The 18,629-nt window shown below is 42.7% G+C and overlaps 2 protein-coding genes across 5 annotated transcripts in view; one reads left to right on the top strand and one right to left on the bottom strand.

The window, feature by feature from the left end:
• The window catches only part of FGF7 (fibroblast growth factor 7), a 55,826-nt gene extending 47,490 nt beyond the window's left edge, over positions 1-8,336 (bottom strand). Inside the window, exon 1 of the mRNA XM_083412341.1 lies at positions 8,100-8,336. The gene's annotated coding sequence lies outside the window, so the exon portion shown is untranslated. The remainder of the gene's footprint in view (positions 1-8,099) is intronic.
• The window catches only part of FAM227B (family with sequence similarity 227 member B), a 106,910-nt gene that overhangs the window by 70,097 nt on the left and 18,184 nt on the right, over positions 1-18,629 (top strand). The gene's annotated exons all lie outside the window — the stretch shown is intronic.

Raw genomic sequence — 18,629 nt, 5'->3', positions numbered from 1 at the left:
GTCCAGTTTGGCCCTTAGAAGGCCAGTTTCCAGCTTGAAGTCAACCCCAAGCAGGTGCCTGCCTAGTGAGAAGGAGGTTGTGGCAAAGAGTCTCAGTTAAGCAAAGTTAAGCATGAACCAAAAAGGGGGGTTTTACCCAGTGAGCAAACACATTTATATTAAGCTGCATTTGCTGGAAGTGTTTATATAGTTCCTTGCTGAATGTTAATACAAAAAATGCTGATAGAATGATCTTCAGTGTGTTTATTTTGTAACAGGGAAAGAGGATGGATTTATGGGGATCGAGTAGGAGTAGGGTCAAATAAAACAACTTTTTCATGAATACCTGACATTTTCAGCTGTTTAAAATTCTAAGTCTTTGGAATCTTGAAGGATTTTTATGAGTTTCTGCTTGCTGGCACAGATACTATACCTTACATACTATTTCAATCCGAGTTATAAGCCTGATGTCTTGTCAGTTGTCTGGAATGGTGTTCTTTGGTGTGGGTCAGAGGGCTAACATACTTTAACCTGTTTTTAAAAACCTATACAATGGCAATTAACTTCTCCAGTCTAACTTTAGCTGACATGGGAAAAGACATCAGTACACCGCTACACCATTTGTGACAAGTTGACTGGGATCTTTCTCTGAAATTCTTTCAGTCACATCATCTTCCCATGCCCACATCATGGGCAAAGGGTGTGAAAATCCCATTGTGATATTTTTTTCCTGGATCCATTCTAAGGGATAACTGGAGAAATGCTTCTCCGTATATACAGGTAGGATGCAGTTCGAGAAGAAATGTGAGGAAGTTTAAGGACTCTTAAATTCAAAATTACATTTCAAACAACATGTGTTTACATGAGCATGAAATCCCTGGGTGTCTAATAAGACTTTTGCTTACCATCTGACATGCTCATAGGTTATTCTAGGCATGCAGCAAAAGTGCCCACAATATTAATAGTACAGGACTTCATGCAGTGCAGGAAGCGCAGTGTGTGGATTAGGTTAAAGTTTAAGGAAGGTTCTGTGGCCACAAGCCTTGCACATGTTGCACTGTGAGCACCGCATCCCATAATAGTCACCTTTGACTGGACTTAACCATCCAGGGGTCCTTTACCTTTTTTTACCTTTATGGCCATGTCTCTGCTTTTTCGATGTAGCATACTGATGAACAGATATCCCAGCTTTAGCAGGAAGGTATGAGAAAAGATAGGGACACGGGTGGCGCTGTGGGTTAAACCACAGAGCCTAGGGCTTGCCGATCAGAAGGTTGGCGGTTCGAATCCCTGCCACAGGGTGAGCTCCCGTTGCTCAGTCCCTGCTCCTGCCAACCTAGCAGTTCGAAAGCATGCCAGTGCAAGTAGATAAATAGGTACCCCTCCGGCGGGAAGCTAAACGGCGTTTCAGTGCCCTGCTCTGGTTCGCCAGAAGCAGCTTAGTTATGCTGGCCACATGACCTGGAAGCTGTATGCCGGCTCCCTCGACCAATAAAGCGAGATGAGCGCCGCAACCCCAGAGTCATCCACGACTGGTCCTAACAGTCAGGGGTCCCTTTACCTTTACCTTTATGAGAAAAGATACCCATTTGGAAGATACCTTTCAACTCTATGATTCTTTGGCTTGTAATTCCACAAGAAGATAAGCCCGGCTAGATAATAATAATAATAATAATAATTTTTATTTATACCCCGCCCTCCCCAGCCAAGGCCGGGCTCAGAGCGGCTTACAAGCAATAATAAAAACAAGATGAATGATTACAACTTAAAAACAAAAGTAAAATACAACATTAAAAGAAGCCAATGGCCCATCTCATTCAGTATCCTGTTCTCCCAGCAGCTCACCTATGGGAAGAATGCAAGGAGGGCCTGAGTGCAGACCACTCTCCCCACTTGTGATGACCACTGCCTTTCTACAGTGGAGGTAAAGGTAAAGGGACCCCTGACCATTAGGTCCAGTCGCGGACGATTCTGGGGTTGCGGCGCTCATCTCACTTTACTGGCCGAGGGAGCCGGCGTACAGCTTCTGGGTCATGTGGCCAGCATGACTAAGCCGCTTCTGGCGAACCAGAGCTGCGCACGGAAACACCGTTTACCTTCCCGCCAGAGCAGTAACTGTTTATCTACCTGCACTTTGATGCGCTTTTGAACTCCTAGGTTGGCAGGAGCAGGGACCGAGCAACGGGAGCTCACCTCGTTGTGGGGATTCGAACCACCGACCTTCTGATCAGCAAGCCCAAGAGGCTCTGTGGTTTAGACCACAGCACCACCCACATCCCTACAGTGGAGGTAGAATATATCTAATGTGGCCTGTAGCCACTGATAATCCCAAAACTAATAAATATCCTGTAATATTCATACTTACTTACCTGCTTCATGAAACAGACATGAAGCAAGAGTTCCTAATTACCCAAAGGTCCTATTTCTTGCCTTCAATTTCCTTGAGCCAGATTAGCAATTTGACGCACTGTTTGAAGACAGTGCCTTGTCTGCATAAAAAGGGAGCTAGCCCCATCTAGCTTGAGATGAGTTCAAAATAGTGGCTGCACTCCTGCAACAGGGAGCCAAGCATATACCCATCCATGGAAAGAAGGCAGATATCTAAATAAAGCAGGGAGCAAAGAGTCCAGGAGAAATGTGAGGATCCTGATGTTTGCCTAGCCAGCTGCTAAAACTGTTAGCAGCTTCAGCCACGGCAATACCGCTTTAGTTTTGTGTGTGTGTGTGTTTTTACAATCAAGCGGTATTTAAAGTTTATGAAATAAATAATACAAGCGGGAGAGTAGACTGGGAGTTCTAGATTCAGTCCCACTTCCGATCCCTCGCCTTATTGGGTTTACATTTTGTTTTATTGGTCTTTTCAGCAAGATGGTTCTGCCATAACCTTAGCACGGTTGTCTTTTTAACCCCCCCCCCCCTCCAGCTTTACTGTATGAGTCTAAGGAGTTGCCTGCTTTTCCAGGATGGTCAGGACTGATGGGCAGCCCCTTCTCCTGGGGGCAGCTTGTAGGTTTTCCTATGGACTGTCACAGCTGAAAATTGGCCGCTGTTTCTTCAATGCTTAAAAAGCTGGGTTAGCATGAGTCAGCGGCCTGCACCGTATATAGAGAGTGAGAAATGTTAGTTTGTTGTTGGGTTGGTTGGTTGGTGAAAGCTGGCAGTGTTGATGTGTGTACAGTTGGTCAGTCGCTTTTGCAGAAAGACTTTTAAGAATAAAAGCAGAAAGTACTCTGCAAGGATACTCTTCTTGTAGACTCTTTTATGCCGACAAGGATCTGAGGACCAGGCTGAGGCGACAAAGGGAGGTCAGAGCCTTTTTTTTTTTACAAACACTGACATGGATTGCTATCCTGAAAGTGTTGAACGCCCTATGGAAGATCCCCAGAACAGAAATGTATCATAATAAATTTGTCTTTTGCCGGTTCGAAGTGATTGTGCTTCTCCACTAACACAGTGTCTGGATAGGTGCTATATTTAGAATCCTTTCCACATTCATCTTTTGCAGCTCCAAACCTGCAACTTTTATTTTTTATTTCACAGAGGAGCTTCTCCAGCCTTCATTCTAGTCGTGGCCAAATGTATTATTTAACCTTGATTTGGTTCTTATAGCACAATCAAAACATGTTTTTGAGAATCTTGGTGGTCTCAGCAATCCCCCCCCCCCCTTTTAAGTCTGGGAGGGATTTTTATTATTATTTTATTTCAAGCTCTTTCCAGTGCCTGCTCCATTCTTCTGAAATACTTACATAGTCACCGCTGCCACCCAAACCAGTCCATGTTTCTAGAAACGCCCTCGGGGCATTCTTTTTATTTCAATTGATTTTCTCTAGTGTAGTTGTTTATCTTTTTTTTCAATCTGGTCATAGAAAGCACATCTGGTTCCTGGTTTAATCAGTATTCCTCTGGGAGCAACATCATATTAGAGAGAACTAGCAGTGCTAAAACAATAATCCATAATGATGCAACTTCTGGAAATCTAAAACGGTTTTATCCACTGTTTTTAGAAGTGTGCTAATGGTGTAGGCCAACTGACTCCTTTGTAGATAAAACTTACAAAAGGTCTTAATAACAGATATGTGGATGCATTGACATAAGTGAACAATTAAGGCAATCAGCAGTTTCTGCTTCTTATTGTATATTTAAGTCCTGCTGAAGCTCATGGCTATGGTCTCATATCACTTACTCCAAAGTAGTCCCACTGGGTTTGGATTACTCCTGAGTAATGTATTTAAGGATGATTAAGGAATCTGGATGTCATTTCTGCTGCTGTAAGGCCATTAACTTTAATGGGACTAAACCAGTTTGAGGAGTAATTTTTGGAATTCCTATGGGTTATTTTACCAACAGATCACATAGCATAGACTTTCTTGACAATGTGCATTGTCTAGTACAGACTTCTATATCTTGATAAAAAAAGATAACTGAATGTGTGAGCTGATTCGCTTCACATACCCATTTATTCAAATGATTCTTAAATCTTTTTAAGCTTACAGAACTGATTTTTTATTATTCAAGTCATTTGAAGGCAATTTTTAAATATGGTGACTCGTGGCTGAATTTGCAGTAATTATAAAAGTAAAGGTGGAAATTTTTATAGGATATTATTAATAGACTGAGCCGGTTCAAAATGTATTATTTGACAAATTAAAAAGTATGGAACTATACAATGCAGTCAGCTTACACATATGTTACAAGTTACATTACTATTACTAGAGAGATGCAGACAATGGTGCGTCAAGGCACAACAGAGGACAGAATGTGATATGATAGACCAAATTGTTTAAATCCAGGTCTGCCGCTACCTCACATTAAGTTAAGGCCTCCAATTTTTAGGGCAAATGGGAGTATGTGGGTCAGAAACCCTTCTCATGTTCACTGCTTACCTCTCTCTCTCTCTCTCTCTCTCTCTCTCTCTCTCTCTCTCACACACACACACACACACACACACACACACCAGACTTTTTTCTTACCCAAACTCACTTTCAGTAGAGCAGCTTAGCTAAAAAGACAGGCTCTGGGGAGATAAGGCACGTGGAGGAGATTTAGAATCCCATCCATATTATAATTTATTTCTTATTAACAATGATATCCCACACATTCTGTACAGAGTACTCTCACCATGGCACTTAGAGATAAATTAGAATCAACATAACTGTAAAATAAAATAAAATATCAATGACAATAAAATCATCAGATTAAAAAGCACCATATCCCGTGCTTTACTTCTAGAAAAATGGTGCTGGTACTGCATACCATTGAGAACCCCCAGAAGAAAGCACTGACCATATCAGAAACCCAGCTGATGTTTAAAAGGCCCAGGACAGCAAAATGTATTTGCCATGCACTGGAAACATGAGTTCAACTGCTGGGCAATCCTCCCTGAAGAGACCCTTCTACAGTTGTGCTGTCATGGTCAAAGAGGCCCTCTTTGTAGTTGTTGTTGTTTAGTCGTTTAGTCGTGTCCGACTCTTCGTGACCCCATGGACCAGAGCACACCAGGCACTCCAGTCTTCCACTGCCTCCCGCAGTTTGGTCAAATTCATGTTGGTAGCTTTGAGAACACTGTCCAACCATCTCGTCCTCTGTCGTCCCCTTCTCCTTGTGCCCTCCATCTTTCCCAACATCGGGGTCTTTTCCAGGGAGTCTTCTCTTCTCATGAGGTGGCCAAAGTATTGGAGCCTCAGCTTCAGGATCTGTCCTTCCATGAGCACTCAGTTACCACTCGCTTAACTTCAGAAGGTAGGAGCATCTTGAAAGACGCATCCAATGTAGATCATATGCTCAAAAACATGTTAAATTAGCACTCCTCTGAGAGCAACATCATATCAGAGAGAGGGTTGAAGCCAACTAAGTTTTACTCAGCATAGACCCACTGAAATACATTGTACGTCCATTAATTTCAATGAGTTTGCTCTGAAGAAACCTTAGTTGGATGAAATCCAGACTTCACAGTGGTAAATCAATAATCCATAGTGATGCAACTTCTATTCATATAAAATAGTTTTGCCTCCTGTTTTTAGAAGTATACCAACTGACACTTTTGTAGATAGAAATAACAAGCGAATGAGACAGTCACTGGGAGGTAAGTAATTCTAAGCTGTGCAGGGCTTTAAAGATAAGCACCAGCACTTTGAATCTTGGAAATTGATTAGCAGCCCCCGAAGTTGTTTCAAAACGGGCCTCCTGGGGCAGTCCCAGTTAGCAGTTTGGCAGCTGTGTTTCAAACCAACTGAAGTTGCCTTCAGGTCTTACTTGGCAGCCCCACGTGGAATTCACTGCAGTAATCAAGCCTGGAGGTTATCATTGCATGGTTGGCTTGGCCAGGCTCTCTCTGTCCAAGAGTGCCAGCAGCTGGCATACAAACCTAAGCTGGCAGAAGGCACAACATGCCACCGTTGCCACTTTGATCTCCAGTGACAAAGCTGGATCAATCAGCAATTACAGAAACTTAATCTTATGGGATATGTTATGCATCCCCATCCTGGACAGATTGAACACTACATCTGTGGTCAGACAAGTTTCCTACCAACAGTATTTCCATCTTGACATAATTAAGTTGCAGTTCATTGGTTCTCTTCTAGCCCATCACTAATCCCAGGCACAAATTCTTCACTTCCTCTGCCTCACCTGAACCCAAATACTCACTAAGTCTTTTGCCACCATCTCTGCAGAGGTAAAACACTCACTTTATTTTAAAATTCTGGTCTTCCATTTTATTGGTGAATGTGATAGACTTTACAAGCATGTCTGCCAGCAGCACATCTCATTTGTTCTTGTGTAGACTTGTACGTACAGTGGTACCTTGGTTTTTTAACAGCTTGGTTCTCGAACAACTTGGAACCCGAACGCTACAAATATGGAAGTAAGTGTTCCAGTTTGCGAACTTTTTCCGGAAGCTGAATGTGCTCCGTTTTGAGTGTCACACTTCCGATTTGAGTGCCACACTTCCGTTCAGAGTGCTATGCTGAGGTCTGTATTTTTTGCTATTTATTTTGTGTTTTTGTGGCGTTTTTGTTTTGTTTCTGTGACTGTGTGGAATCCGGTTCAGCTACCCAGTGCAGGTAATAAAAAATTACATTTTCATTTTTATCATCTACAATACTAGTTTATTGATTTTACAGCACAGTACATTGTTTATTGCTTTCATTTTATGGATCAATGGTCTCATTAGAAAGTAAATTTCATGTTAAATTTCTGCTTTAGAGTTTGTTTTTAAAAGTCTGGAACAGATTAATCCATTTCACATTACTTTCTGTGGGAAAGCGTGCCTTGGTTTTGGAATGCTTTGGTTTTGGAACAGACGTCCTGAATGGATTAAGTTTGAGAACCAAGGTACCATGTATCTCTATGTCTAACTGGAAGAACAGCCACCCTTTGCTTCCAGTCACCACAGTAGCATCAGGATGCCCAAAATCAGGTCTCAAATGATACTGAAATGGATCCATACAATCAATTTCCATCTAACAGTACCTGGAGTTGTGTAAGAACCACCTCCATGATCACCCTGAGTAATCTACGGAGCAATCTTTTCAAACACCTAACGCCATCTCTATATCCTATGGAACGACTAGAATTTCACCAGGACTACCAGCCATGTCAACGTTGCTCTCCAGAATCCCACAGACTTCATCAGCTTCCCATTGCAAGTCATTCTAATGGTTTCTGTGTAAACCCACACTTCTATCTCTAAATGGAAGTCTAGTACTCTAGTTGAACACCTCTGTTGCTTCTGGTCTTGTCAGGCTTCCTCTTACTTTAAAATGAATTGTCCAACAGTCTTCAGATTAAGTTCTAACAATGTTCCAATATACTCTTAAGCCCCTGTGTTTCTGAAGAGCCAGTTTAGAGATCTTAACGGGTTTAATGGGAGAGATTTATTGAGATAGCTCAGATTACATAAGCTTTGAGTCATCTCACAAAGATCTTTGGCATTTGAGACCTTTCTCTTTAAAACATGCTTGCCTTATCTTTCAGTAGTTTAGCAAAGTCACTCACTAAAGCAATGAATAATATCTTTTAAGTGATAGGTCACAGTATGCATCAATTATGTGCCAATCTCTACAAATGTTAGCAAGTATACTTTGAGCTCCAAGCATAAGAAAAATCAAAATGCTACAGACCTTAATTCTTCAAATATCTCTCTCAAAGTGTTCCAGAAAACTTCCCATGATATACACCCCAAACATGTATTGTGGTAAAATGTGGCAATCCTATGGAATTATGCCATTTTCCAAAATGCAATGGTTGACAACTCCAGTCTTCCATGTGTAAATGTAAAATGTCAGAATAACTTGGCTGAGGATAAAGTTGTAGGAATGTATATTCCAGTAGAATAACGTAAGGAAAGGGTTAGCTGTGGTTGAGACCTTGTCTCTTTTGAACAGGCAAGGCTTCTATAGATGCATTAATATCCCCACTCACATATTTATAGGATGAGCTCTGGAATCAAAAATAGATGCCATGACTCAAGTAAAAGCTGTCTTTATAATATTTGTTATTGCATAGAATATTTGAATATGTAATATTGAAGAATTATTGACCATTATTGACCATGTGTGTTGCATCTAATTTGATGACTAAAAACAAATGTAAGATACAGAATGATACATTATTCTCCGCTGAAGAATAAAATCTTACTAACTTGGAGAAATAGAAGCCTTATGGAATCTGAGAGATACTTTTCATCAGCCAAAACTGCTGCTCAGCTGTTTCGAACTCAAGCACATACCTTCTCCAAACACTACCGCTCAGATCACAGCAACAGATCAGATGCATTTCCTGATAAAGCTATGCTACTAAATCCTTTATCCCAAAAAATCACAGTCTTCATAATATCATGTGATCCTCAAATTTGGAAGGCTTTTGCTAGACTTTGGGGTTTTTTTGGTTCACTATAAAATATTCTGTCAGGAGAACAACCTTCCTTAACTTTAAAAAAAATAACAGGAAGATCCATAGTTGGTTGGTGGGAGGGTGAGGTCCTGAAAGACATCTCTGGCACAAGCTTTTTTTCTTTTCTTCAAGAGGTTTATCATGAAAAGACCTTGAAAATCAGACTGGGCAGTCTGGCCAATTTCTCCTGAATATGTCAAAAGGATGCCATTACTGCAGCCTTTATATGCTAAGGTAAAGCTACTATGTAAAGCATTTTTTAAACCTTTACTGCAGTAATATTCATAATGGTTTGACTTTAGTTTTGATAATGGTAGTATTTCAATTAATTTTTTATTTATAATGGTTTGACTTTAGTTTTGAATAATGCTAGTATTTCAATTAATTTTTTAAGTGGTTTGTTAAACTCTTCATCTGAGGATCACGGGGGGGGGGGAAGGTTAAAATATAAAAACACAAAAATACATAAGATAGTGGCAAATACACCCACCCACCCCCAGTTTAAAAGGCCAAAGGCCTGGGAGAAGGTTTTTGCCTGGTGCCTAAAGATACGCAATGAAGACGCCAGGCAAGCCTTCCTGAGGAGAGCATTCCACAAACTGGAAGACACTGCAGAAAAGGCCCCTTCTCATGTTGCCACCCTCTGGACCTTTTGAAGGGGGCACATGAAGAAGGGTCTCAGATTATGATTGCAGGGTCTGGGTTGTTTCATATAGGGCGAAGTGGTCCTTGAGGTATTGAGGTCCTCAGCCATTTACAGGTCAAAACCAGCATTTTGAATTAGGCACAGAAACTGATGTAATATGCCCAAACTGTCTTGCCTTGGTGAAATATTGATGTAATATACTCAAACTGTCTTATTTGACCACTGTAAGGGACTGGACAGAGGAGGAATGATGGGAACCGCCTCCCCAGCCTGGCTTTTCCAGAGAAGAGGAGGACAGCATGGATTTACAACAGTGGTTTACAGGAGGACATAGCTCAGAGGCAGATGAGGGGGAAAGCTGGGAAATAAGGGGAAAGGAGCAGGAAGAAGAAGAGGAGTTGTTTGGATTTAATATCCCACTTTATCACTACCTGAAGGAGTCTCAAAGCGGCTAACATTCTCCTTTCCCTTCCTCCCCCACAACAAACACTCTCTGAGGTGAATGGGGCTGAGAGACTTCAGAGAAGTGTGACTGGCCCAAGGTCACCCAGCAGCTGCATGTGGAGGAGCGGAGACGCGAACCCGGTTCCCCAGATTACGAGTCTACCGCTCTTAACCACTACACCACACTGGCAGGAAGAAGAAGCACCACCAGGGGAGAGACAGCTGACAGACTCAGTGTCTTTAGAAAGCATTCCAGACCCCCCTCCCAGAAAACCGGCGGGCATGGAAAGTAAGAGAGCAAAGAGCTCAGAGGCAGAAGGCACAAATCAGCCACCGTAGGGATGACATATAATGGGAGAGACGGAGGTGGGTGGGATTTCACTTGGAGCAACATCATTACTCTAAGAGGCAGAATTTCTGAACCTCTCTCTGTGAATATTGAATAAAAGACACTGGGGGAGGGGTCGGATTCCCTGAAGCCTGACAGCCACTGAATTCTGCACCAGCTGATGTTTCCGAACCCTCTTCAGAGGCAGCCCCACATATAACACATTGCAGTAAAGTAACCTAGAGGTTACTAGAGCATAGACAACAGTAGTTAGGCTATCCTTGCCCAGATAGGGGCACAGCTGGGCCACCAGCTGAAGCTGATGGAAGGCACTCCGGGCCACCGAGGCCACCTGAGCCTCAAGCAACAGCAAGGGATTCAGAAGTACCCCAAAGCTACATGCCTGCTCCTTCAGAGGGAGTATAACACCATCAAGACCAGGCAACCTCCCATCCATCTGGTCTAGAGAACCGCCCACTAACATTGATTCAGTCTTATCTGAATTGAGCTTCGGTTTGTTGGCTCTCATCCAGTCCATAACTGAGGTAAGACGACAGCCCAGCACCTCCACTGCCACACCTGCAGATGTAAAGGAGAAGTAGAGCTGTGTGTCATCAGCATATTGTTGACAGCGTACTTCAAAACTCTGGATGACCCTACTTAGCGGTTTCATGCAGATGTTGAACAGCATGGGAGATAACATCAAATCCAGAAGAACTGCACATTGAATGTTCCACAGGGCCAAAAAAAAAACCCCACTCCTCAAGCAACACCCTCTGGAAACAACCATCCAAATAGGACCAGAACGACTGCAAAGCTAGCTACTCGAGAAGGATACCGTGGTTGATAAAATCATTGGTGTATAACTGTTCTGCAAACAAATCAGAATGAATACATAGCAAACAAGCCGCTTGTCTAACTGTCATGTAAGCTTTGTGCAAGGAAATCAGGGTGAATGCTGAATCAACAGGTTGTCTAGAGGAGCCTTCCAGAATCTTAGAGCAACTTGCAGAACTGAAATAAAACTAGGAATCAACTCAGACTTAGTCCAGTGAGGACATTCTTCAACTCTGTGCACCCAGCACAAATCTGTCTTGCTGAAACTGATTAACAGTGGGACCAACATGCTAAAATATTTTGCTTCCCTCATGGGACTGTGTCATGCAAAAACTGAGGTCGCACACTGGGAGATTTGAGCTGTTCTTGCTTGACTGTGACAGAGTATGTAAGCTTCTATCTAATTTGAAAGAAGTTTGCTTCTATCTGCTTGAATAATATTAAATACATAAAAGTTGGGGTCTCAGTAGTTAATCAGATTTTGTCTAGCTGCTTGATACTCTCTAATGTTGTTTCTTCATGGCATTCTATGAAGTTTAGGTCATCATAGTCTGTGAAAGTGTTGTATATGGAACCTCTGTGCTCTGCTTGTTCCTAGCACTGTCAGTTAATGGATGAGATATTTGGCATGAGCAAGCCCCAAGAGGTTAGATTCTTACCCATGTTCATAGTATTAGCTCTGAATTTCTTATTTACTAAAAAGCAACTGCATATTTTATGTAATTAAAAACAGTAGAAACTTATGCACATTCAACTTGATTTATGTCTTCTTTTAGCCCTTGGGAAGAAGTCATCATTGACTGAAAAGGGGGAGGGGAGGAGAGAATTTATAAAAACTTGAAATAACAGCTTAAGACAAGCCTCTTCTTTTGTATGACAACACTGTTTCGATGACAGAGGGCAAAAGGTAGGGAGTATTGTATCTACGGCATCTCCTAATACCCAGCAAAGAAATGTGGGTTAGCACATCGCCTAAGAGCCAAATACTTAGGGAGTTGCCTGAAAAGATGCACTCCTGGAGAGAGGAAAAAAGATTAAAATAATGGGCCACTGGTGGGTTGGCAACAGTTCTACAATTCCGTGACTTCTGCCAAGGTTGTGTGAGGCTGTTGCTGCAAGTGATTCCTATTGAAAATTAGAATCATGCAGTCCATAGAAAGAGGTGCCATGAAGCTTGCTAAGAAAATATAAAAGGAACAAGCAAAACTTCATGCTCATTCACACCTTGGAAGATGGGAGCATGAAAATTTAAGAGTGCAGCCTCTTCGATCTGTGGTGCAATTAAAATAAAGTAATTTTAACCATGCACGGAGTACTTTCACAAACTGACTTTCAAAATATATTTGATTATGAGTCCCTTCAAAAATGAAGTCCATGAGGTCATTTTCATATTAAATTACAGTGGTACCTTGAAATGCGAATGGGATCCGTTCTGGAGCACCGTTTGCATCCTGAATGCAATGTAAGATGCGACGGCGTGACTGTGCATGCGCGGGTCGCGTTTTGCTGCTTCCGCACATGCGCGTGACGTAGATTTAAGCATCTGTGCATGCGCGAGCGGCGAAACTCAGAAGTAATGCGCTCCGTTACTTCCGGGTTGCTGCGGAGCACAACTTGAACGCACTCAACCCGAAGCACATTCAACCGGAGGTATGACAGTATCTTTATTCTGCTCAGATGCTCAGAGCAGTGTACATAGTTCTTCTCCATCTGCCTTTTAGACTCACAATAACTCTCAGTAATGCTGAGAGATCAAGACTGGCTCAGGGGCCCTGAATGAGCTTCATGGTTGAGTAGGGACTTGAACTCAGTCTCCCTAGTTCAAGCCCAATACTCTTTTAACTGCTACACCAACCACACCACATCTCCATTTAGATGTCATTATTGCTGTATCTTGAAGGCTCAGAGATGTCACAAAAAAACAATTTTTTAAAATGATACAATAAAGGAGAACTGTTTGTGGCAAAGACCATTGAATTTCAGTAATATACAAGAGTGCATTCTTCCAGCTTAGCTGGTTCGCCAGCTTCAGCTGTTCCTGGACAAGGATGACTTGGTCACAGTGGTGCAGGTCTTGAGAACATCTAATTTGTTGTTGTTGTTTAGTTGTTTAGTCATGTCCGACTCTTTGTGACCCCATGGACCAGAGCACGCCAGGCACTTCTGTCTTCCACTGCCTCCCGCAGTTTATCCAAACTCATGCTGGTAGCTTCGAGAACACTATCCAATCATCTCGTCCTCTGTCGTCCCCTTCTCCTTGTGCCCTCCATCTTTCCCAACATCAGGGTCTTTTCCAGGGAGTCTTCTCTTCTCATGAGGTCATTGGAGCCTCAGCTTCAGGATCTGTCCTTCCAGTGAGCACTCAGGGCTGATTTCCTTAAGAATGGATCCGTTTGATCTTCTTGCAGTCCATGGGACTCTCAAGAGTCTCCTCCAGCACCATAATTCAAAAGCATCCATTCTTCGGCAATCAGCCTTCTTTATGGTCCAACTCTCACTTCCATACATCACTGCTGGGAAAACCACTGTAATACACTGTGTGGAACCCTTGAGGTTGGTTCAGAAATTGCGAGTAGTATAGAGTGCTGCAGCCCAGCTTTTGGCAAGAACAGCTGCATGTCAGCATATTACACTGGTGCCGAAAGCTCTACACTACCTGCCAATACATTACCAAGCCATGTTCAAGGTATTACTATTAATGAATAAAGCCCTAAACGGCCTAGGACCAGGTTCCCAGAAGAACTGCCTTATCCCTTATACCCCGGTCAGATCACTGTGATCATCTGGAGAAACTGTCCCGACTGCCCCACAGTGATCCCATATTCATGTGGTTTCTGTACACAGTAAGGCTTTTAGTATCATGGCACCAGTATTTTGAAACATTATTTTTATGGAAATCAGACAGACCCTACAATTTTTGACATTTATATTATTGCTGGAAACAACTTCTTCATCTTCTTTTTGCTAAGTCTTTTTAGAGATTTGATTTGATTCAGTAACAGTCATTTCTTCTGTATTTTGTAGTTTTATGATATTGTAATGCTTTTATTGAATGCTGCCAAGAAATTTTCTTATGAACTGGCAGCTCAGAAATACTTTTACATATATACACATACACAGTGCTTTTTTTGGGGGGGGTGCAGGGGTACGCATACCCCTAAACATTTAGTGAATCTAAATTTGGCCTCATTGAGGGGGTAGTATTTCAATATGAGTAGGAAAATGAGAGTACCCCTAAACATTATTTTAGAAAAAGAACTGCATACACACACACACACACACACACACACACCCCACTGCTAATGCTATTTCCACTGATGCTATGCTATACTATTTATTTATTTATTTATTTATTTATTATATTAGTAGTCTTATTTCAGACAGGGGAACTCAAAGTGACTTACACAAACAAGAGTAAAAACAAAGCTCTGTAGCTTGAAGTTTTGTCCTCTGTACTGAAAAAGTACGGTCAGGATCACCACAATTTGGAAAGTGAAAGTGGGGCAGTGTCATGCCTAGCACCGACCCGGTACCAGGCACTAAGTCTTCGTAGGAAGTACTAGACACCCCACAGGTCGAGGACCTTGAGGAGCAAGCAGGCCTCCCTGAATCCAATGCTGAGGATGCCCTGAGGGGCTCTCTGAATTGATACCTGATGGGAAAAAAAAAACCCAGAAGTGAAAGAGGAGTTGGTGGAGCACTCTGCCCCCGACCTCAAGAGTGCCACTTCAGGTCCAGGTCAAAGAGCTACAACACAGTATTCGCTTGTGGGCCCAGAGTTGTCAGTCTACTCGTGAGTAAGGGGGTGCATGGGAATATGCAATCCCCAGTACTCCTTCATTGCCAGTAGCTGTATTTAGGGTGCGATTTAGGAGGCCAGAATTTATAAGGTCCCGAGCCTTCTAGTTGCTGGAAGCAACATTGGTTCCTGACTCCTAGCATCCCTGTCTTGCTGAGGCTGCCTGTGCTAGGGACCTTTTGAGGTGGCAAGGAATAGGGATTGTCCCAGCTTTGCCCACCTTCTGTTTTCCAGGATGTAAACACAGCTGTATGGGACAATCTTATTTTTGCATCCCAATGGTGGAAGGAATTATTAGACTACCACATCCCCATGAAAATCGTTCTCATTTTTACTCCCACCTCTGATGGTTACTGATTTAGTATAATTCACTTTCAAAGTTTCAATGCACATATCATTCAGCTAACCTTTCCCTATTTTGTGTTTTCTAAAGCACCAACATTGCCTTATAGAGGCATTCTTTTGAACTGGCTTCTCATCTATGCGAAATGTGTTCTACAAATTCCTCTGAAGAGTTATTGTTAAAATAGCAATATTGTTCCCATATGTTTCTCCCCATAACTGATCTTCAAGCCCTACAAGATAAGCAAGACAACCAGATCACTTTCTCTATCAGACTGAATTTGAAGAGAATTAATTACATTCAAAAGGCTTGTCAGATTGGAAAAAGGAGAGTTAAGAGATCTGAACCAGCAGCAGATGTTGGAGAATACTGATCCAATTATTACCTAGCACAGAATATACTGGAAAAATGTTCTGGAGGCCAGCAGCGACACAATCTCTCTGGGTGGCCTGTCCATCATCTCTTGCTGACTGATCTTTGCTCCAGAGTTGTCATTCCACAGAAGGCACTTGGGGTCATGATGACACTTGGAAAAATATTATTTAAGGAATGATGTACCATTCCTTAGAGACATACAATAAAAAACTCTGCCATCAGTCTAAATCACTTTATCTTTTGGCCTGTCTATTCAGCCCCACCTATGGGACTATATACAGACCACTGCTCTGCTCCACATGAGTGACGGCACCCAAGGGCTCGTACGTAGAGGTAGTGCCATTTGAATATTTTGGTTTGAGTATTATTTCATTTCTTTTTCAAACTTTTGCATGTTTGCTTTATTGTGTTCCCAATGCCTAGCAAGTCCTGCATCTTCTGGAGATTTTGCTTCTCGTAAGAAAGTAAGAAGCTGCCTTATACCAGATTATTTGTTCATCTAGCCCAGTATTCTGAGTATCTATAGCTCTCCAGAGTCTCAGCTGGAGGTTTTTTCTATCACCCGCTGTGGCGATCACACAGGGTCCCCGGACGTTTCACCATCTATTGATCCCTGTGCCACCACTTTATTTCTCGTTGCCACCACCCAGGCCCTACCTGGTACAATACTGAGTCCAGTCAGGGTTAAATTGGAACATAAACTTCTGTTTATTTATTGCAGTTTAACAAGCGTGTGGTTTCATAAACGGTATCGGTCAATTACAATCATGGGGTGCCTATCCAGACCTATAACTTCCGCTACCTGCTCTCACTCACTAAACCACCTCTCAGATATTTACCATATTTTTTGCTCTATAAGACTCACTTTTTCCCTCCTAAAAAGTAAAGGGAAATGTGTGTGCGTTTTATGGAGCGAATGCAGGCTGTGCAGCTATCCCAGAAGCCAGAACAGCAAGAGGGATTGCTGCTTTCACTGTGCAGCAATCCCTCTTGCTGTTCTGGCTTCTGAGATTCAGAATTTTTTTTTCTTGTTTTCCTCCTCCAAAAACTAGGTGCATCTTATGATCTGGTGCGTCTTATAGAGCGAAAAATACAGTACTTGTCTTTCTAGCTCCTAACTGTTCCTGACTCAGCTTATTTCTCTACACTGACTCAACCTCCCCACAGACTCTATTCCAATTCACTCCCAATCCAACCAACCTCCCAACGAACTCCTCCCTTCGCCCCTCCCAGAGCTGGTTTTATAGTCCCTCTGACTCCACCCTCCGGGTTCTGATTGGGTAACCTGTTTAACTATTTCACCTCCAGCACTCTCAAATGTTAACGTCACACCTGCTACCTCCTCCTTTTAACAGAAAGTACCAGGGATTGAGCCTGTGAATTTCTGCATGCAAAACATGTACTCTGGCACATAGCTATGGCCCCTCCTTTCTCAGATGATTGATTGATTGATAGTATCTGCAGAGTTTTCATCAAGATTGAAACAGTGATGAAGAATGCAACGGATGTGTAGCTCACTCAAGGCAAATCCCCATAGAAATGCTTATACATTTCCAGAATTGCGTTAGGCTTACCACCAGCTGCAGCTGCACATGTTGGCACTGGACATTCAGAGCATCATATCTCTCTCTCTCACACACACACACACATATATAACCACACCTACATTTCATCTAACCACACCGGCTTGGGAAGTTTGTTAAACCCAGTGGAGACCATCACCCCAACAATAATTGTTCGAAGGCACAGCTTGCTACCACAGCTGAAAAGCTATAAACTACTATATTGGAATAGGGGGGAAATTTGCCAGATGGCTCTCTCATCACTGCAATGTTATAAAGCAGCAAAATGTTTTAATTGCTGCAGAAGGAAAATAACTTCTGCTGGGACTGTGGTTTCCATCAGAAACAAACCTTCTCTGAGGGAGATGGCCCTTCTCTTACCTTACATATCTCTGTCTGGGGGGGGGGGGATGTGTATTTGTCTGCATAAACCCTGAAAATGGGCGTGATTTCAAACCTGTAGATCTTGCAAAATGGATTTTGCCCTAGGTTGGGGGTAGGATTGATGATAGACTCCATCAATAAGGAGAACATTGGCAGCAGACTATCAAAACACCATTGCTTGTATGCCTAGATCAGATGCAACATGGGTGGTCATAAGAACTCCATCACGAAGCAAATTTGACAAGTGGGTGGCAAGCCTTATTGGACTTTACCAATTGGTAGGATGAGCGTTGGTCCCGGATGTGAGGAAGGAAGTCAAATGACACCGAGGGTTGGTTCAGAGAAAGAGTTTATTCTGCTCTCCGGATAGCAGAAGGCACTTGCGTGGTCAGCTCACAGCAAGTCCAAAGAAATGAGAAATTTCATGCAGTATATATATCCAAACTGCAAGAAAGATTCCACCTAAACATTAGGAAGAACTTCCTGACAGTAAGAGCTGTTCGACAGTGGAATTTGCTGCCAAGGAGTGTGGTGGAGTCTCCTTCTTTGGAGGTCTTTAAGCAGAGGCTTGACAACCATATGTCAGGAGTGCTCTGATGGTGTTTCCTGCTTGGCAGGGGGTTGGACTCGATGACCCTTGTGGTCTCTTCCAACTCTATGATTCTATGATCCTCCAGGCACCCTCTCCCCCCTTCCCCAGGAATTCAAGCACGTCAGCATATACACGTAAGGTGACATCACAGATGTTCCTGCTCCGGTACTTTTAACCATAAAAGGGTGTTCCTCTTCCTGTACTCTTGACCATATAAGGGTATTCCTGTTCCTTTACTCTTATCTTGGGGCAGGAGGTCACCAACTCCTGGCGCCGTTCCCGGGTCTCTTGTCAGACTTGACAAGGTCTGTGCGTCTTTTTGTGGTCAGGATGTAAGATAAGACAGAGACGTGCCATCCCTGCTGCACGGAACTGGCAAGGTCATCCATTGCCGTCACGGACTGATAAAGGAGAGTGCTGTGAGCACTTGTTTATACAGCTGGCTTTC

The sequence above is a fragment of the Podarcis tiliguerta genome (assembly GCF_965153285.1).
Source record: "Podarcis tiliguerta genome assembly, chromosome: 14".
In the NCBI taxonomy this organism is placed as follows: domain Eukaryota; kingdom Metazoa; phylum Chordata; class Lepidosauria; order Squamata; family Lacertidae; genus Podarcis; species Podarcis tiliguerta.
The sequence above is the reverse complement of the archived record's forward strand: the minus strand, read 5'-3'. Positions and strand labels throughout refer to the sequence as shown.